This window comes from Spinacia oleracea, chromosome 3, assembly GCF_020520425.1.
Source record: "Spinacia oleracea cultivar Varoflay chromosome 3, BTI_SOV_V1, whole genome shotgun sequence".
Taxonomy (NCBI): Eukaryota; Viridiplantae; Streptophyta; class Magnoliopsida; order Caryophyllales; family Amaranthaceae; genus Spinacia; species Spinacia oleracea.
The window spans coordinates 83,540,151-83,559,376 of record NC_079489.1 but is presented as its reverse complement, the minus strand read 5'-3'; positions in this window follow the sequence as shown (position 1 = coordinate 83,559,376).

Sequence of the window (19,226 nt, the reverse complement as noted above, 5' to 3'; positions counted from 1 at the left end):
GTGGCTGACCAATTCTTCAAGTGACATATCTTTCTTCTTGTGCTTGAGATGATTGCGGTAATTGGGCCATGAATCAGGAAGCTTCTCGATCAGAACATTGGCTTGCAGCACTTCACACGTCTTCATACCTTCTGCCAGAATGTCAGCAACCAGATTTTCGTACTCATGGACTTGATCCATGATAGGCTTGTCATCAACGATCTTGAACTGTAGCCACTTTCCCGTAGCATACTTCTTTTTGCCAGCATCATCTGTACCATATTTCTTTTCCAAGGTCTCCCAAACAGATTTAGCAGATTTGTTATTGATGAAAAGATCAAAAAGAGAGTTACCCATATGACTAAGAAGGTGACCTCTAACGAACTTGTTGTGCTTCTCATACTTGGCGATCCGTTCATCAACATTTGGTGTGGCAGTGGCAGCATCGGATTGTTGAGGACAGTCTTGAACAAGGACGTAATCAACCTCCAACTGCTCAAAAAAGATCAATAATTTTTGAGACCAACGTTTGTAATTGGTACCATCGAGAGGTTCCAATTTGGAGAGATCAGGAAGAGTCTTGATGAGAGATGAATCCATAATCAGATTTCACAGTAGGGAAATTTTGATTCTAAATTGTAGGAAAGAATACTGTAAAATCCGAAAATGTGAATATAATGTGGGCCGAATATTTAATTTATGTAAAGCTGTGACGTGTTATAAAACACTGTCTTAGAAGCAAAATTCGCCCCGACTATGGTGCAATCGTAATAGGCGTTGCCCCCCAAGATTTTACACAGCAATTCGTTTTAACGTGCACTCGAATAAAACGAACTAGGAACTCATAATATGCTCAGAATAAAACAGAGAAGAGATGAAGAGAAGAATTGTATTTCGGTGTATCCCAACTGATTCCCAAAGTCGATTTATATAGGAACCAAAAAATCGTAACCGAAAATTAGAATTTATTATTGAAATAAAACCAAAGGATCAGAATTCAAATGGGACATTTAAAAGATTTATAACCGAAAATATGAAGTTTAATTCGCAATTAAAACGGAAGCGAGAATCAAGGAACCGTTTCCGTAAATCAAGCGTCAATTATGGAGTGGACTTTGTAACTGATATGTCTCATAAATGTTGGACTATCCGTTACAACTCGGCCCAAAAAGGTGGCCCCACCCTACCGCGCACGTGCCACGAACACGAACCGAACCGGCGGGACGGCGGCGGCGGCGCGCGTGGGAATGCCTCCTTCTAGTCCACTTCAAACATAATAAAGCTTGCTACTATATTTAAACTAGAGAAAACATTCTTTTTTTCCTCAATGTGGGACAATCACTTTAACATTAAATAGTAGGCTTCAAGTCATCCTTTTGATTTTCTCCCAATGTGGGACAAGCCTTTTTCTCACAAAATAGAGGAGTTTAAAACTAACTCTTTGCATTATATCCAACAATTACAACTATCATTTTTATTATTTAACTTAATCATGTACATCAATGTTAGGAAATTGGTACACACTATAAGGTTAACATATAGTGGAATGAATTAATAACTCAAGTACGTTTTACTTGGCCAAAAAACGATACGGAGTACTCCGTACTGTAGAGGGTTTTTGTTTTTTTAATCAAGTTTAGTTTCGTACCCCATTCCTAATTTTCTAGATCCGCCCTGTTAATAATTATAATTATTCAAATAGTTACTGCCCCCGTTCCTTAATACTCGCACCGGTTTGACCGTTGCGGAGTTTAAGACTCTTGAATTGACTTATTAATTTAATGGGTGGTAGTTGATAGTATAGTATTTTTTTAATATAGTTAGTGGGAAATGTGTAAGGGGGAATGGGGGTGTGAATTTTTAAATGATTTTTTTGTAGGAAGTGGGTTAGTAGGTAAGTGTGAGAAATAATATAATATTGGTAAAAAAATTACTTTTTATAGAAGCGGTGCAAGTATTAAGGGACGGCCCAAAAATGAAAGCGGTGCGAGTATTAAGGGACGGAGGGAGTATTACTTTTTAATCAAACACTTACATTTTCTTCAATGATGACATAAGTGGTTTCATACATAATACGATCTCATACTTTCAAATCCGTTATACTACATAGTCCGTATTAGAGATCAAGTACTTGGCATTCGCATCACAAGGCGGGATTTTTTTTCCTGACAACACAAATAAACAAAAACAAAAGCTAAAGAACCTTCCTGGCAGAAATTGCCAGGTTATGGGCCTTAAGCACAAGCAACCTCTAAACTTTCTCAATTTTACAGAGGTTAAACATAAAGCCCTATTCTTAATATCCCTGATAACCCGTGCACATACCAGAGTGGCATGAGCTTCATCCTGCAGAGCGTGAACGATGTGAATGGAGTTCGTCCACACAATAAAGTTCCTAGCGTGCTTAGGTAGGTGTTTGAGAGAAATTAAAATTGCCATATCTTCTGCCTGGTCTGGAGAAGAAGTGAATATTTTTGAAACGCCTTGCGAGATGGTGTCACCATTGAGAGTAATCGCCCACCCTACAGCTGCGTCCCAGGAGTTGGACTCTCTTCCTTTTCTCTTCTTCCAAGCCCCGTCTGCAACGATAACAAAGTGTGGTTCGTTGTTGGTCTGGCCTACTTACCAGACTGCCACAGGCGCTGCTCCATGAGTGGCAACAGTTGTAGGAGGCAGGCTGCAAGCCTTACCAAAGGAGCTCCACCATCTCCCCTTCCAAACTCGAGCTTGTTCTAAAATTGACAGTGGGTTGCACAACACACCCTGAAATCTACACTCATTTCTATGAAGCCATATAATTCATAAAATAGAGGTAAACTCAGCAATCCTCCATCTTCAGCACCATCTTCCTTCATAATATAAGTAAGAGTCTCCTGAATCCATCTCTTTATTTTTATTCCCCTATTGCCATCTGTTCGAATTCCCAAATCACATACACCCCAAACCCTGTTAACCACCTCGCAATTAAGAAAAATGTGGTCAACAGACTCTCCCTGATGACTGCAAAATGACCAGACATTAGTAACGAGCAGTGGCGGAGCCAAGTAGGTGCAAGGGGGGTCCACCGACCCCCAAAGAAAAATTGGAAAAAAAAAATAACTTAAGCTGATAGCTAAGAGACCTGTTATTTTAAAGGACCGATCTGTTAAGTTATACTAAAAGTAACACCCCCCACATAAGACAGCGCGTCCAAAGGGATAATTTTAAGAGACCAGCTTTTTTTAATAACCGGTCTCTTAGAGCTTGAATAACTATGAGGGATAATCCTAAGAGCTCAGTCTTTAGAAATACCTGGTCTTTTAGAGTTTTGGATATAAATACCCTTCCTCTTAAATTAAGTTAGTCTTTTCACCACGCATATGAAACACGTAGAGAATATTCTAATATGAATATTTAGGACGTATTTGATTGTAATATGAATATTTATTCATTTAAGGACGATACATTTTTTTTAGTAATATATTGTGTGTTATGGAAAATCACCAGACACAACACACTAATAATCCTGGGAACGCAACTGCCGACACCCCGAAAAAAAATTCCTGGCACCGCCACTGGTAATGAGGACACTTCTTTTGAATAGACAATCTCGAATTGGAATGGAACTATTCATAATTTTCCAAACCAAAAGCTTCCATTTGGGATATATCTTCCTCTTCCACCAGCTAGCCCAGAAACTCGTAATTTGGGGCAGTTGGAGGCAATCTCCTTCAACGCACCAATAACCTGAGTTTGTAGTATAGGATCCTATCGGCGCAATACTCCATCCCCAACCATCCTCAACCTCATCTTCTTGTAAGTGAGTAGCAAGAATACTTCTAGCTGGGTTGGAGTCAAACAAGCTCCAACCTTTTCGATGATCACACTCCCTCGCCGGGGTGATTAAATCAGCCACCCACATTGGTCTCAACACCGCAGAGGGAAGCCCATTCTTGAATTTAATAGGGCTGCTCCCCACACAGACAGCACCAGAAACACTCGTTGACTTACCATTGCCTATAGTTCGCCGCATCCCTGCCTTCATAAGAGCTACAGGCTTCAGAATTCCTCTAGCAGCCCATGAAGCATTATTAGGGACCACTTAGAGTGTTACATTATCAAACCACTTATCCCCATATTTGGCCCTGAAGGCCGACTAAGTCAGAAGTAGGGGCTTCGAATGGAAGCGCCACGCTTTTCAGAAAATTAGAGCTTGGTTAATTGAGGGAGAGGAGATTTCTCATCCCTAGTCCGCCTTCTGACTTGTGGCACTGAAGTAGAGACTGCTTCCTCCAATAAATAGGTTTCTTGTCCATGGAAGAAGGCCACCAAAACTTGAGCATAAGAGAGTTGATTTTTTTTCAAGACACTTTTCGGTACTAGGTACATTGCCATGACATGGGAGGCCATAACTACGATGATGCTATTAATTAAGATGAGCTTTCTCGCTTGATCTAGCTTCACAAACTTTCGCGAAGAGAATTTTTGGGTTATTTTTTCCAAAAAGATTGAACGCTTGCTTAGAACGACCATCCACCTCAATAGGGCACCCTAAGTATGTGTCGAGTTTGGGTTGATCTTGAACACCAATAATACTACGAAGGATACACTTGAATCTGTGGTGTATGTTCCTTAAGAAAATGACATAAGATTTTTGCATATTTATCATCTCTCCTGAAATGGTGCAAAACCAGGCCATGATGTCTCACATTTCCCCGAAATTTTTTTATGGTGGCATTGAGGAAAAATAATGCATTGTCAGCAAAGAACAGGTGATTGATCATCGGAGCTCGGCGAGAGATTTTTAGCCCTCAATTTTACCCTCATCTTGGAACCTGCACAACCTTCTAGACAGCTGACCGATTTTAGAGGGAAAAACAAAACGAAATTTGTATTTTTTATATTATGAGGAAGTAATTACATCGGCTGATACAAAGTACATATATATATTGAAGTTAATAATCTAGAAGCTTCTAAGTTTGTTATCACAAACTCTCTAACAACCAGAAGTTAGTTATAACAGAGAGATGATGTGGCTTGCTGAGTCATCGAGCATCAAAGCAGCACAGTAGCAAGGCAATACTAATATTCCAACATCCCCCCTCAAGATGGATTGGGATGAGAGGAAAACACTCCCATCTTGGAAAGAAACATTTGAAACTGAGTAGAAGGAAGTTGTTCTTGTGTTGGCAAATACGTTAGGTGCAACAACCCTTCAAGTACTTTATCTCTAGTAAAGTGGCCATCTATTTCTATGTGTTTTGTTCTAATTCATGGAACACAGGGTTCTTAGCTATATGCAATGCTGATTGATTGTCACAATGGAGAGTGATTGGTTTTAAATTAGTGCCCCCTAAGTCAGATAGTAGGTTAACAGTCCAAGTCACCTCTGAGGCAGCATCAGCCATTGCCCTGTATTCAGCTTTAGCAGAAGATCTAGACACAATAGTTTGTTTTTTAGACTTCCTGGATATAGGGGATCCACCTAGTAGTAACACAAAACCATTGACTGATCTTCTGGAATCTGGACAAGCAGCCGAGTCAGAATCTGAAAAGGCTTGAAGATTAATGTTTTCAGAAGCTTGGAGTAATATTCCTTGCCCTTCAGTGTGTGCCAAATATCTCAGAGTATGATGCAAGGCAGCAACATGTGGTTGTCTAGGAGCATGCATAAATTGACTAAGAGTCTGAACTGCATAGGACAGATCAGGCCTTGTATGGGTTAAGAAATTGAGTTTCCCAACTAAGGACTTGTATCTTTCTGTGTCAAGATAAATATCCCCATCATTGTTAGACAACTTGATGTTCAAAGGTAGAGGTGTTACAACCTTTTTGGTGAGATCAAAACCATAACCATGTAATAACTCTCTGGTGAACTTCTTTTGGCTAAGAATGATCCCATCTGTTGTGTAACCAACTTCAATTCCAAGAAAGAAATTCAAGTGCCCTAAGTCCTTAATACTGAATGCTTTATGCAGGAAGACTTTAATTCTTCAAGTTTCTAAGTATTGGTTCTAGTGAGAATCACATCATCCACATAAATAGCTGCAATGTTTATGTCAGTGCCATCTTTATGAATGAAAAGACTGTAGTCATATTTAGATTGCACAAAACCTTGGCTTTCAAAAGCTGTCATTAGCTTTTCATGTCACTATCTAGAAGCTTGTTTAATTATGTCCATAAAGTGACTTAAGCAGTCTGCAAACCTTGTTTGTTGGATTAGGAATGCCTTCGGGAACTTTCATATACACCTCCTCCATCAAATCTCCATGCAAAAAATCATTGTTGACATCCAGTTGATATACTGGCCAATGTTTGCTAGCTGCAACTGTAAGTAAACACGTGGTTGTGCTCATTTTAACAACAGGGCTAAAGGTTTCTTCATAATCAATCTCATAATTCTGATTGTAACCCTTGGCTACCAATCTTGCTTTGCATCTTTCCAGATCACCACTAGATTTCAGCTTAACCTTAAACACCCACTTACACCCTATTGCTTTCTTACCCTTAGGCAGTTCCACCAATTCCCATGTCAGATTTTGATCTAAAGCTTGTAGTTCTTTCTGCATAGCTTCCACCCATAAATGATGCCTAGCAGCTTCTGCATAGCTTAGTGGTTCAGTGATATCACAAGCATGGGATAGGAAAGCTTGAAAGTGACCAGGAAAAGCTTGATAAGAGACAAGGTTACACCAGTGTTCAGTGGGTGATGTGGTTGCAGAATGACATACATAGTCATTTAGATAAGAGGGAGGTTTTGGAACTCTGGAAGATTGTCTAAGTGGATTTGTGGCAATAGGTGACTCTGAAGTAATAGATTCAGTAGGAGAAGATTGGGAAGAAGAGTGAAGGTCATCAAGGTTTTCTTCTGAAGGAAAATAATGTGTAGGATTAGGAAATATATTGGAATACGGGAGAGAAGAAATGGATGGTGAGATTGGAGGTGAAGAATAGTTTCTGGTTGGGATGGCAATCTAGTCCGAATCCGACCTGAGTCCGATCAGATCCGAAGGAAAAAGTCCGATCCAAGTCCGACAAACAAAAGTCCGAATCCGACAAAAAAAAGTCTGACTCCGAATAGGATCCGGGTCGGACTTGGATCTTGTCTAGGGTCCGATGGAGGTCCGACTAAATCCGAATAAACAGAAGGGATATTCATATTTTACTATAAAATGAAAATTAAACCCTAAAATTTACAAACAAACCTGCCCAGCCGTCACTCTCCTTTCTCCTCATCTCTTTCTCTCTCCTCTCTCTCCCTTCTTCTACTGACGTCATTTTGCCCTATCTTCCCTAATTCTTTCTTCAAATTATATCTTGGAGTTTTAATCTGATTTATGGATCTAAATAGTTTTATTCTCAAGTGGGGATGATAAATTTTACCCAGTATGATGTTTCAATCATTTAGTTCTAACTCGTTTCATCAAATCCATCGATGGCTCGATACCCAGTATGATGATTCAGGCCTCTTTTTACGGGAATTTTAGGCCTTTAAATGTATGCAGTGGCGGATCCAAGTAGGTGCATGGGGGTCCACCGACCCCCCAAAAATATTGGAAAATAAAAATACTTGTAGCTGAAATCTAAGAGACCATCCTTTAGAAACAAATCTTAAGAGTTCTGAACAAATATAGGGGGATAATCCTAAGAGACCAGTCTTTATAAACAACTGGTCTCTTAGAGTTTTGAATTACTTAAATTAAGTTATTCTTTCCAGTTTTCACCACACATATGAAAACTGTAGTGAATAATTGTAACAATTTTGTACGATTATAATATGAATATTGATTAATTTTATGACGATACATTTTTTTTTAGTAATATATGGTGTGTTGTGGAAGATCACCGGACACAACACTCTAAAAATCCTGGGAACGCCACCATCGACACCCCAAAAAAAAATTCCTGGCTCCGCCACTAAATGTATGGTTAGTTTTGATTTTAGTTGTTGGTCTCTGTTTGAGTTGAACTATGTGTTGATTTTGTACGAGTAATTCCTAAACAATTAACTATGGTACAAAGTGCAACCATATTGTATTTCTTTGAGTAATATATAGGTTGATTTAGATCAGATTTGTTTTATTTAAGAATTATAAGTTCTATGTTCTATGGAATTGTTGATAGATAATTTTCATACACATTTACTTGATACACATTTCCTCTTTTTCGTTGGAAATGTTGAAAATACAATCGTTCCAGAGAGTGTTTAGATGGATTAGGATGAACTCGGTGTTAGGTTATGATACATATGACATTACATAGATCATGCGGAAACAACCATTAACCCAGGACAACATATTATTTACACATAATCATATAGCATAATTTAGATGCATACTCTTTGTTGCGTGCCCTCCCTAGCTGCGCCCGAACCGAACAAGAACAAGTCTTTAGGACTCCAAGTGTCGTCCCTCCGTAGATAGTCCACAGCACGTCCGGATCCGCCTTAAGATTGACCAACTAGAATCGCCCTTAAGGTACTATTATTTTCGGCACTTTATAGGCAAATGTGTGACTGAATTTTTCTCTCAAAAACTCACTTTGAATACTTTGAAACTTGTGTTATAAATTGTGAGCCCTAGCCTCATATTTATAGCGGTATGGAAAGGGAATCGAAATCCTATTCAGATACAAATTAATTAAACCTAGAATCCTACAAGAACTCTAATTTAATTAATTTATCAAATAGAATTAGGAATTTAATCATTAACCGAACTCTGCATGTTTTAGGAAACGTGCACGAACACAAACACTTGCACACACACGCACGGCAGCCACGATGGGCCCCATGCGTGCGCGCGAGCAGCAGCCCACTCAGCGCCCGCGCGCGCTGTGCGCGCTGTGCGCTGTGCGCGCTGTGCGCGCTGCGCGCTGTGCGCGCTGCGCGCTGCGCGCAGCCTGCTGGGCCTGGCCTTGCGCTGGGCCTGGCGTGGCTGTTTGTACGGCGCGCTTGGCTTGCTGGGCGATGGCCTGGCTTCGTGCTGGGCCTCGTCCGGCAGGCCTCGTCCGATGCTTATTCGTACGATGCGCTTCCGATTAAATTTTCCGATTCCGGAATTCATTTCCGATACGAACAATATTTAATATTTCCGATTCCGGAATTAATTTCCGTTTCGAACAAATATTTAATATTTCCGTTTCCGGAATTATTTTCCGATTCCGGTAATATTTCCGATTCTGACAATATTTCCGTTTCCGGCAATATTTCCGATTCTGGCAATATTTCCATTTCCGATAATATTTTCCGACACGTACCATGTTTCCGTTTCCGGCAACATCTACGACTTGGATAATATTTATATTTCCGATACGATCCATATTTCCGTTTCCGGCAATATCATCGTTTCCGGAGTATTCATTCCTTGCCTGTGACGATCTTAGCTCCCACTGAAACCAAGATCCGTCGGTTCCGAATATTCATAGATGGAGTATTTAATGCTATTAAATACTTGATCCGTTTACGTACTATTTGTGTGACCCTACGGGTTCAGTCAAGAGTAAGCTGTGGATTAATATCATTAATTCCACTTGAACTAAAGCGGCCTCTAGCTAGGCATTCAGCTCACTTGATCTCACTGAATTATTAACTTGTTAATTAATACTGAACCGCATTTATTAGACTTAACATAGAATGCATACTTGGACCAAGGGCATTATTTCCTTCAGTCTCCCACTTGTCCTTAGGGACAAGTGTGCATTTCCTAATTCCTTTGTCGCTCGATGCTTGCTCTTGAACATAAGGTAAGAGTTGTCATCCTTATTATGTCAAGAGGTGTTCCTCGGTTTCAGAGTTCAACTGATCAAATAAACAGATAATCATAGCCTATGATTCATCCGAGCACGGCCATGCATTTCACAGTTTCTAGCTCTCCGAGTGGCCTTGTACAACTTTTAAGCATCTCATCCCGATTTATGGGAGGACAATCCCAATCTTGCGATCTTGAGATTGGACTTCGTTTGATAGGTGATTACCTGAGCGTTGCCTTTATAGCCTCCTTTTACGGTGCGACGGTTGGTCAACGTCAAAGCAACCAGTTCTCAAACAAGTAATCTTCAAATCACTCAGGTATTGAGGATTTAGTGTCTAATAATTTAATGAAATTTACTTATGACAGACTTTCATCTCTTACAGTAAAGTTTCATAGGTCTCGTCCGATACTAGTCTTCCCAAAGTAAGTATCTATGCAAATGATTATGACATTGCCATGTCCACATAGTTCAGAAACAGAACTACTAGTCATCTTGCATTCTAATCGTCTAACGTTTTCTATGCGTCCAATTTTATAGAAAACTCCGATTAGGGACCATTTTCAACCTTTGACATTCAAGTTCACTTGATAGACATTTCTTAGTCACAGGACTGGTCCTGACAGTCTATCTTGAATATATCGTCAAATTGAAGGGACTTATCATTTAATAAACCACAAATTAAATGGAAAAATGAATTCTTTTCATTTATTGTGAATGATTAACCAATAATGTTTTACAAAGATTTAAACTCTAAAACTTTAAAACATTAAACAGAGACATCAAAGCCATTCTCCAATATGCTTGATTCCCATAGCTGCAGTGTGCGAGTTGTGCTTCGCCTGCGGCAGAGGTTTAGTTAATGGATCTGATATGTTGTCATCAGTTCCAATTTTGCTTATCTCGACTTCTTTTCTTTCAACGAACTCTCGTAGAAGGTGAAATCTACGAAGTACATGCTTGACTCTCTGGTGGTGTCTAGGCTCTTTTGCCTGTGCAATAGCTCCGTTATTATCACAATACAGGGCTATTGGTCCTTTAATGGAAGGGACTACACCAAGTTCTCCTATGAACTTCCTTAGCCATATAGCTTCCTTTGCTGCTTCATGTGCAGCAATGTACTCCGCTTCAGTTGTAGAATCCGCAATGGTGCTTTGCTTAGCACTTTTCCAGCTTACTGCTCCTCCGTTGAGGCAGAAGACAAACCCAGACTGTGATCTGAAATCATCTTTGTCGGTTTGGAAACTTGCGTCCGTATAGCCTTTAACAATTAATTCATCATCTCCACCATAGACCAGGAAGTCATCTTTGCGCCTTTTCAGGTACTTCAGAATATTCTTGGCAGCAGTCCAATGCGCCTCTCCTGGGTCTGACTGGTATCTGCTCGTAGCACTGAGTGCGTACGCAACATCCGGGCGTGTACATATCATAGCATACATTATTGAACCAATCAATGATGCATATGGAATCCCATTCATTCGTCTACGCTCATCAAGTGTTTTTGGGCACTGAGTCTTGCTTAGAGTCATTCCATGAGACATGGGTAGGTAGCCTCGCTTGGAGTCCGCCATCTTGAACCTATCAAGCACCTTATTGATATAAGTGCTTTGACTAAGTCCAATCATCTTTTTAGATCTATCTCTGTAAATCTTGATGCCCAATATGTACTGTGCTTCTCCTAGATCCTTCATCGAAAAACATTTCCCAAGCCAAATCTTGACAGAGTTCAACATAGGAATGTCATTTCCGATAAGCAATATGTCGTCGACATATAATACTAGGAAAGCAATTTTGCTCCCACTGACCTTCTTGTATACACAAGATTCGTCCGCGTTCTTGATGAAACCAAAGTCACTGACTGCTTCATCAAAACGTATATTCCAGCTCCTGGATGCCTGCTTCAATCCGTAGATTGACTTCTTTAGCTTGCATACCTTTTTAGGATTCTTTGGATCCTCAAAACCTTCAGGCTGTGTCATAAACACAGTTTCTGTTAAAACGCCGTTTAAGAAAGCAGTTTTGACATCCATCTGCCATATTTCGTAATCGTAATATGCAGCGATTGCTAACATTATTCGAATAGACTTTAGCATTGCAACTGGTGAAAAGGTTTCATCGTAATCCACACCGTGGACTTGCCTGTAACCTTTTGCAACCAATCTAGCTTTGAAAACCTCAAGTTTCCCATCCTTGTCCTTTTTCAGTTTGAAAACCCATTTGCTTCCAATGGCTTGGTAGCCATCTGGCAAATCGACCAAATCCCATACTTGGTTTTCAGACATGGAGTCTAATTCAGATTGCATGGCTTCTTGCCATTGCTTGGAGCTAGGGCTCGTCATAGCTTGCTTGTAAGTCGCAGGTTCATCACTTTCAAGTAATAGAACGTCATAGCTCTCGTTCGTCAAAATACCTAAGTACCTTTCCGGTTGAGATCTATATCTTTGCGATCTACGCGGGGTAACATTTCTAGATTGACCATGATTCTCACCAGATTCTTCTAAAGATCTCTGAGTTTCATCCTGAATGTCATCTTGAGCATTCTCTAGAGTTTGTTGTTCGACTCGAATTTCTTCGAGGTCTACTTTTCTCCCACTTGTCATTTTGGAAATGTGATCCTTCTCCAAAAAGACACCATCTCGAGCAACAAACACTTTGTTCTCAGATGTATTGTAGAAGTAATACCCCTTTGTTTCCTTTGGATAGCCCACAAGGATACATTTGTCAGATTTTGGATGAAGTTTGTCAGAAATTAATCGTTTGACGTATACTTCACCTCCCCAAATCTTAAGAAAAGACACATTTGGAGGCTTTCCAAACCATAATTCGTATGGAGTCTTTTCGACAGCTTTAGACGGAGCTCTATTTATAGTGAGTGCAGCTGTATTTAGTGCATGTCCCCAAAATTCTAATGGAAGTTCGGCCTGACCCATCATTGACCTGACCATGTCTAGCAAGGTTCTGTTCCTCCGTTCTGACACACCGTTCCATTGTGGTGTTCCAGGAGGAGTCAATTCTGATAGAATTCCACATTCTTTCAGATGGTCATCAAATTCATAGCTCAGATATTCACCGCCTCTATCAGACCGCAATGCCTTAATCTTCTTGCCTAATTGATTCTCTACTTCACTCTGAAATTCCTTGAATTTGTCAAAGGATTCAGACTTATGCTTCATTAGGTAGACATAACCATACCTACTGAAGTCATCAGTGAAAGTGATAAAGTAGCTGAAACCACCTCTAGCATTTGTACTCATTGGTCCACATACATCTGTATGGATTAAACCCAATAGTTCATTTGCTCTTTCTCCAACTTTAGAGAAAGGTTGCTTCGTCATTTTGCCAAGTAAACATGATTCGCATTTACCATAATCCTCTAAGTCAAATGGTTCTAGAATTCCTTCTCTTTGAAGTCTTTCTAAGCGTTTCAAGTTTATATGGCCTAATCGACAATGCCACAGATAGGTGAGATCTGAATCATCCTTTTTGGCCTTTTTGGTATTTATGTTATATACTTGTTTGTCGTGATCCAATAAATAAAGTCCATTGACTAATCTAGCAGATCCATAAAACATCTCTTTAAAATAAAACGAACAACTATTGTCTTTTATTATAAAGGAAAATCCCTTAGCATCTAAGCAAGAAACTGAAATGATGTTTTTAGTAAGACTTGGAACATGGAAACATTCTTCCAGTTCCAAAACTAGCCCGGAGGGCAACGACAAATAGTAAGTTCCTACAGCTAATGCAGCAATCCGTGCTCCATTTCCCACTCGTAGGTCGACTTCACCCTTGCTTAACTTTCTACTTCTTCTTAGTCCCTGTGGATTGGAACATAAGTGTGAGCCACAACCTGTATCTAATACCCAAGAAGTTGAATTAGCAAGTATACAGTCTATAACGAAAATACCTGAAGATGGAACGACTGTTCCGTTCTTCTGATCTTCCTTTAGCTTCAAGCAATCTCTCTTCCAATGCCCCTTCTTCTTGCAGTAGAAGCATTCGGATTCAGAAGTGGGTTGACTGACCTTTCTCTTTGCAGATTTGGCGCCAGTTTGCTTAGTTGGGCTGGCTTTGTTGCCACCTTTCTTAGCATTCCTCTTCTTTCCAGATTTCTTGAACTTGCCCCCACGCACCATAAGCACATCCTGCTTATCACTTTTGAGCGTCTTTTCAGCGGTCTTCAGCATACCGTGAAGCTCAGTGAGCGTTTTGTCCAGACTATTCATACTGTAGTTCAGTTTGAACTGATCATACCCGCTATGAAGAGAATGGAGGATGGTGTCTATAGCCATTTCCTGAGAAAATTGCTGATCCAGCCGACTCATATTCTCAATGAGTCCAATCATTTTGAGAACATGTGGACTTACGGGCTCGCCTTTCTTAAGCTTGGTCTCAAGAATTTGCCTATGAGTCTCGAATCTTTCGACTCGAGCCAGATCTTGGAACATGTTCTTCAACTCACTGGTGATTGTGAAAGCATCTGAGTTGATGAACGTTTTCTGCAGATCCGCACTCATGGTGGCGAGCATTAGACATTTCACATCCTTGTTGGCATCAATCCAACGATTGAGGGCTGCCTGAGTGACCCCGTCGCCTGCAGCTTCGGGCATCGCCTCATCTAGGACATACTCCTTTTCTTCCTGCATAAGAACTATTTGCAAGTTCCTTTGCCAGTCAAGGAAGTTTTTCCCGTTCAACTTCTCCTTTTCGAGAATTGATCGAATGTTGAATGAATTGTTGTTTGCCATATTAAAAACTACAATTGAAAAGAATAAACAAATAAATAACCATTCACAGTTTCTCTTAATAAACTTAAATTCTAGCATACATGCATAATTCAATGTTTATTAAGCATTTTATTCAAATTATGTGTTCCGGCAGGTGTGAATAAAATGATTCCAAGATCCTAAAATCATTGAAGAACTAAGCACAGTTTGTCGGCTTAATCCTAGAACATCTTAGGTAAGCAAAAGCCTTTTGCTAATAGTCTAGAAACTATTCTTGGTTGATAGGTACGTCTAAGAACTTATTAGGTAAACCTATCGAATTTGCCACGACATAAAAGGACTCCTTACTTATATCGTTGAGTTTCACCAAAACTAACATGTACTCACAATTATTTGTGTACCTTGCCCCTTTAGGACCAATAAGTAACACCTCGCTGAGCGAAAACTATTACTAGATTGATGTAAAGGATATCCAAGCAAGTGTATATTTTGGCATGGCACCTTTTAACTCAATTTTTAAGTTTGGAACTTAAGGCTCTTACTATGTTGGTTAGATTTTAAGTGAACTAAAATCCTTAATCATGCAACATAATCAAGCTTTTGATCTCATGCATTTTAAGACATATTTAAAACAATAAATAACTTAAAACATACATAAGATATTTGTGATCTAGTATGGCCCGACTTCATCTTGAAGCTTTGACTTCAAAGTCCGTCTTGAAAATCTCCGTGGGAGGCACCATTTTCTTCAAATAGGATAAGCTATAACTAATTACAACTATTTGATGGTTCGCAGACCATATTTGAATTGAAAAATAACTTTGGTACTTTAGACCAATTACATTCAAATTAATGGTACGCAGACCATATTTTCTATCCTATTTGGGCCATACTAGTCACTTCATAACCTGCAAAACAGTACATATACAATATATACCATTCACCCATTCATTATCATGAATGGCCCACATAGCTGGTTAGTAAAACACATTATGCATCACGTAAACATTTGCAGCAATTAATCAAGGGCACCAATAATCTACCAATTATTCAGTCCTTATTAATTCTAATCAAGTTGTTTTAACCTTAAGGATTTGTAGACCTAATCAAGAGTTTATGACTAAAAAGCGCTCCCACTTAAACCAATAAATTCATATGCTTTACCAATTTTAAACATAAAAATGTATTTCTAGTCTAACCGGAAACATACAAATTTAATTAAAATTTAAAGCTCATATAAATTTATAATTGAATCCAAAAAGTTTAATTTAATTTCAGTCGCATTTATATTAATTCATGATTTTAATTTTAGTAAAATAATTAGAATAAATAACATTTATTATAATTATAATATTCAAAATTAAAATCCAAGAAAATAATTTAAATTATTAATTTTAAAATTAATTAAAATTACGTGAACTGAAATTTTCAAATTAAACATTCAAAACGATCTAATCGTAACGCAAACACCCTACGCGTAGCACGCCCATGGGCCGCACGCACACAGCCATTGCTGGCCATGTGCGCGCAGCCCATGCGCTCGTCGCATAGCTGCTGCATCCCTATCGCAAGCCTCCGCACGCATTGGTGCTCGCTGCGCGCGCCAGCGCTCATCGCACGCGGGCTATCGCTCGCAGTGCGCGCGCGACATCGCTCGCTGGGCGCGCGACATCGCTCGCTGGGCGCGCGACATCGCTCGCTGGGCGCGCGAGCCATCGCTCGCTGGGCGCGCGACATCGCTCGCTGGGCGGGCGACATCGCTCGCTGTGCGCGCGAGCAATGCTAGGCGCAGCGCTCGTGGCACGCGAGCTTGCGCTCGCTGCGCGCGAGGCTGCGCGCTCTTGTGCGAGGCAGCGCGCGTTGTGGCGCAGCTCGCTTGCTGCCCACACGCGACTGCCTTGGCTCGCCCTACGCCCATGCCCATTCGTCCATTGGTCGTGGCACACGACACAAGGCAGGGCTGCTGCCTTGTGCTCGTGCACTACGCCCTTGCTCATTGCATTCGTGCCGCATGGGCGACGAGCTCCCTTGCTCGTCGTCGCATGCCCGCATTATACAACACCCCTTAAGGGTAACACGAAGCGTCCATTGCTTCGTGCGTGCAAGTTATATGAACGAATCGCATAAAATTTTAAAATTTATATTTAAAATTAATGACAAATTAATAAATAATATTAATTTCATAATTTTAGGGCGAAAAATCGAAAATTTATTATCCAATTGATTTCCGATTGTTATGGATTCAAGTCTAGGTCATAAAAATTTAAAATTTATCGTAAATTTACAATTTTTATGGTGGTTTTTAATCATAGGTTTCTAATTAAATTACAATTAATTATGAAAATCAAATTAATTCTAAATTATTCTAATTTTCAACAAATTAATCATAATTACAAATTAGATTGCATAATTAACAAGACTAGGCATTCAAACTTGTTAAACATATGCAGTAGGTCAATCAAAAATTCAAGATTTATCAACAAGAATCGCAAATATTTAATTTAACATCTTAAATTTACGAAATTTTGCATTCGAAAAACTAAAACCTTCGAAAAGTCATAGTTAGGCTTCGAATTTGAGAATTCTGGGTTCGGCAGAAAAAGACTATTTTTGTCAAAATTTTAGAATGCCTTTTACATGCGGAATTGACACAAAAATCACTCAATTCGGATGAGTAACGAAGAAACTGCCGAAAAACTCCGTACGTATAATTAAATAAACGCAATTTGCAATTAATTAACAATTACGAAAATTAATCACCCCTTTTAATTCTTGCAAATTTTTAATATTTAACCATGTTCATGCAATTTAGATTATGAAAATAATAAGGGGCTCGTGATACCACTGTTAGGTTATGATACATATGACATTACATAGATCATGCGGAAACAACCATTAACCCAGGACAACATATTATTTACACATAATCATATAGCATAATTTAGATGCATACTCTTTGTTGCGTGCCCTCCCTAGCTGCGCCCGAACCGAACAAGAACAAGTCTTTAGGACTCCAAGTGTCGTCCCTCCGTAGATAGTCCACAGCACGTCCGGATCCGCCTTAAGATTGACCAACTAGAATCGCCCTTAAGGTACTATTATTTTCGGCACTTTATAGGCAAATGTGTGACTGAATTTTTCTCTCAAAAACTCACTTTGAATACTTTGAAACTTGTGTTATAAATTGTGAGCCCTAGCCTCATATTTATAGCGGTATGGAAAGGGAATCGAAATCCTATTCAGATACAAATTAATTAAACCTAGAATCCTACAAGAACTCTAATTTAATTAATTTATCAAATAGAATTAGGAATTTAATCATTAACCGAACTCTGCATGTTTTAGGAAACGTGCACGAACACAAACACTTGCACACACACGCACGGCAGCCACGATGGGCCCCATGCGTGCGCGCGAGCAGCAGCCCACTCAGCGCCCGCGCGCGCTGCGCGTGCTGTGCGCGCTGTGCGCGCTGTGCGTGCTGTGCGCGCTGTGCGTGCTGTGCGCGCTGTGCGCGCTGCGCGCTGCGCGCAGCCTGCTGGGCCTGGCCTTGCGCTGGGCCTGGCGTGGCTGTTTGTGCGGCGCGCTTGGCTTGCTGGGCGATGGCCTGGCTTCGTGCTGGGCCTCGTCCGGCAGGCCTCGTCCGATGCTTATTCGTACGATGCGCTTCCGATTAAATTTTCCGATTCCGGAATTCATTTCCGATACGAACAATATTTAATATTTCCGATTCCGGAATTAATTTCCGTTTCGAACAAATATTTAATATTTCCGTTTCCGGAATTATTTTCCGATTCCGGTAATATTTCCGATTCTGACAATATTTCCGTTTCCGGCAATATTTCCGATTCTGGCAATATTTCCATTTCCGATAATATTTTCCGACACGTACCATGTTTCCGTTTCCGGCAACATCTACGACTTGGATAATATTTATATTTCCGATACGATCCATATTTCCGTTTCCGGCAATATCATCGTTTCCGGAGTATTCATTCCTTGCCTGTGACGATCTTAGCTCCCACTGAAACCAAGATCCGTCGGTTCCGAATATTCATAGATGGAGTATTTAATGCTATTAAATACTTGATCCGTTTACGTACTATTTGTGTGACCCTACGGGTTCAGTCAAGAGTAAGCTGTGGATTAATATCATTAATTCCACTTGAACTAAAGCGGCCTCTAGCTAGGCATTCAGCTCACTTGATCTCACTGAATTATTAACTTGTTAATTAATACTGAACCGCATTTATTAGACTTAACATAGAATGCATACTTGGACCAAGGGCATTATTTCCTTCACTCGGATCTTTTCGGAGGTCCATCGGGTCGGATCGGATTCGGACCTGTAGTTTGGGTATTCGAATCGGACTCGGGTTTCAGAGTTTCGGATTCAGAGTCGGATTCGGATCCTATATTAGGGTCCGATTAGTAAATGGATCGGATTCGGATTTTGTTACATCCGACCCGAGTCCGATCCATTGCCATTTCTAGTTTCCGGAGTTGAAAAATCAGGAACTTCAAAGGTAGAAGGTGACACAAAAGCAGGTAAGAAGATTGCATTAGTATAGTTAGATGTAGGGGAATTCTGTTTATTGAAAAGATGAAAAGGGAAGTGTTTTTCATGGAAAGTGATGTCTCTGGAAACAAAGAACTTATTGGTATCAATCTCCAACACTTTGTAACCTTTTTGTGATGTGGAATATCCCATGAAAACACAAGTAGTGGCTCTATTATCCAATTTATTTCTCCCAACTTTGCTGGTAGAAACATAACATAGGCAACCAAATGTTC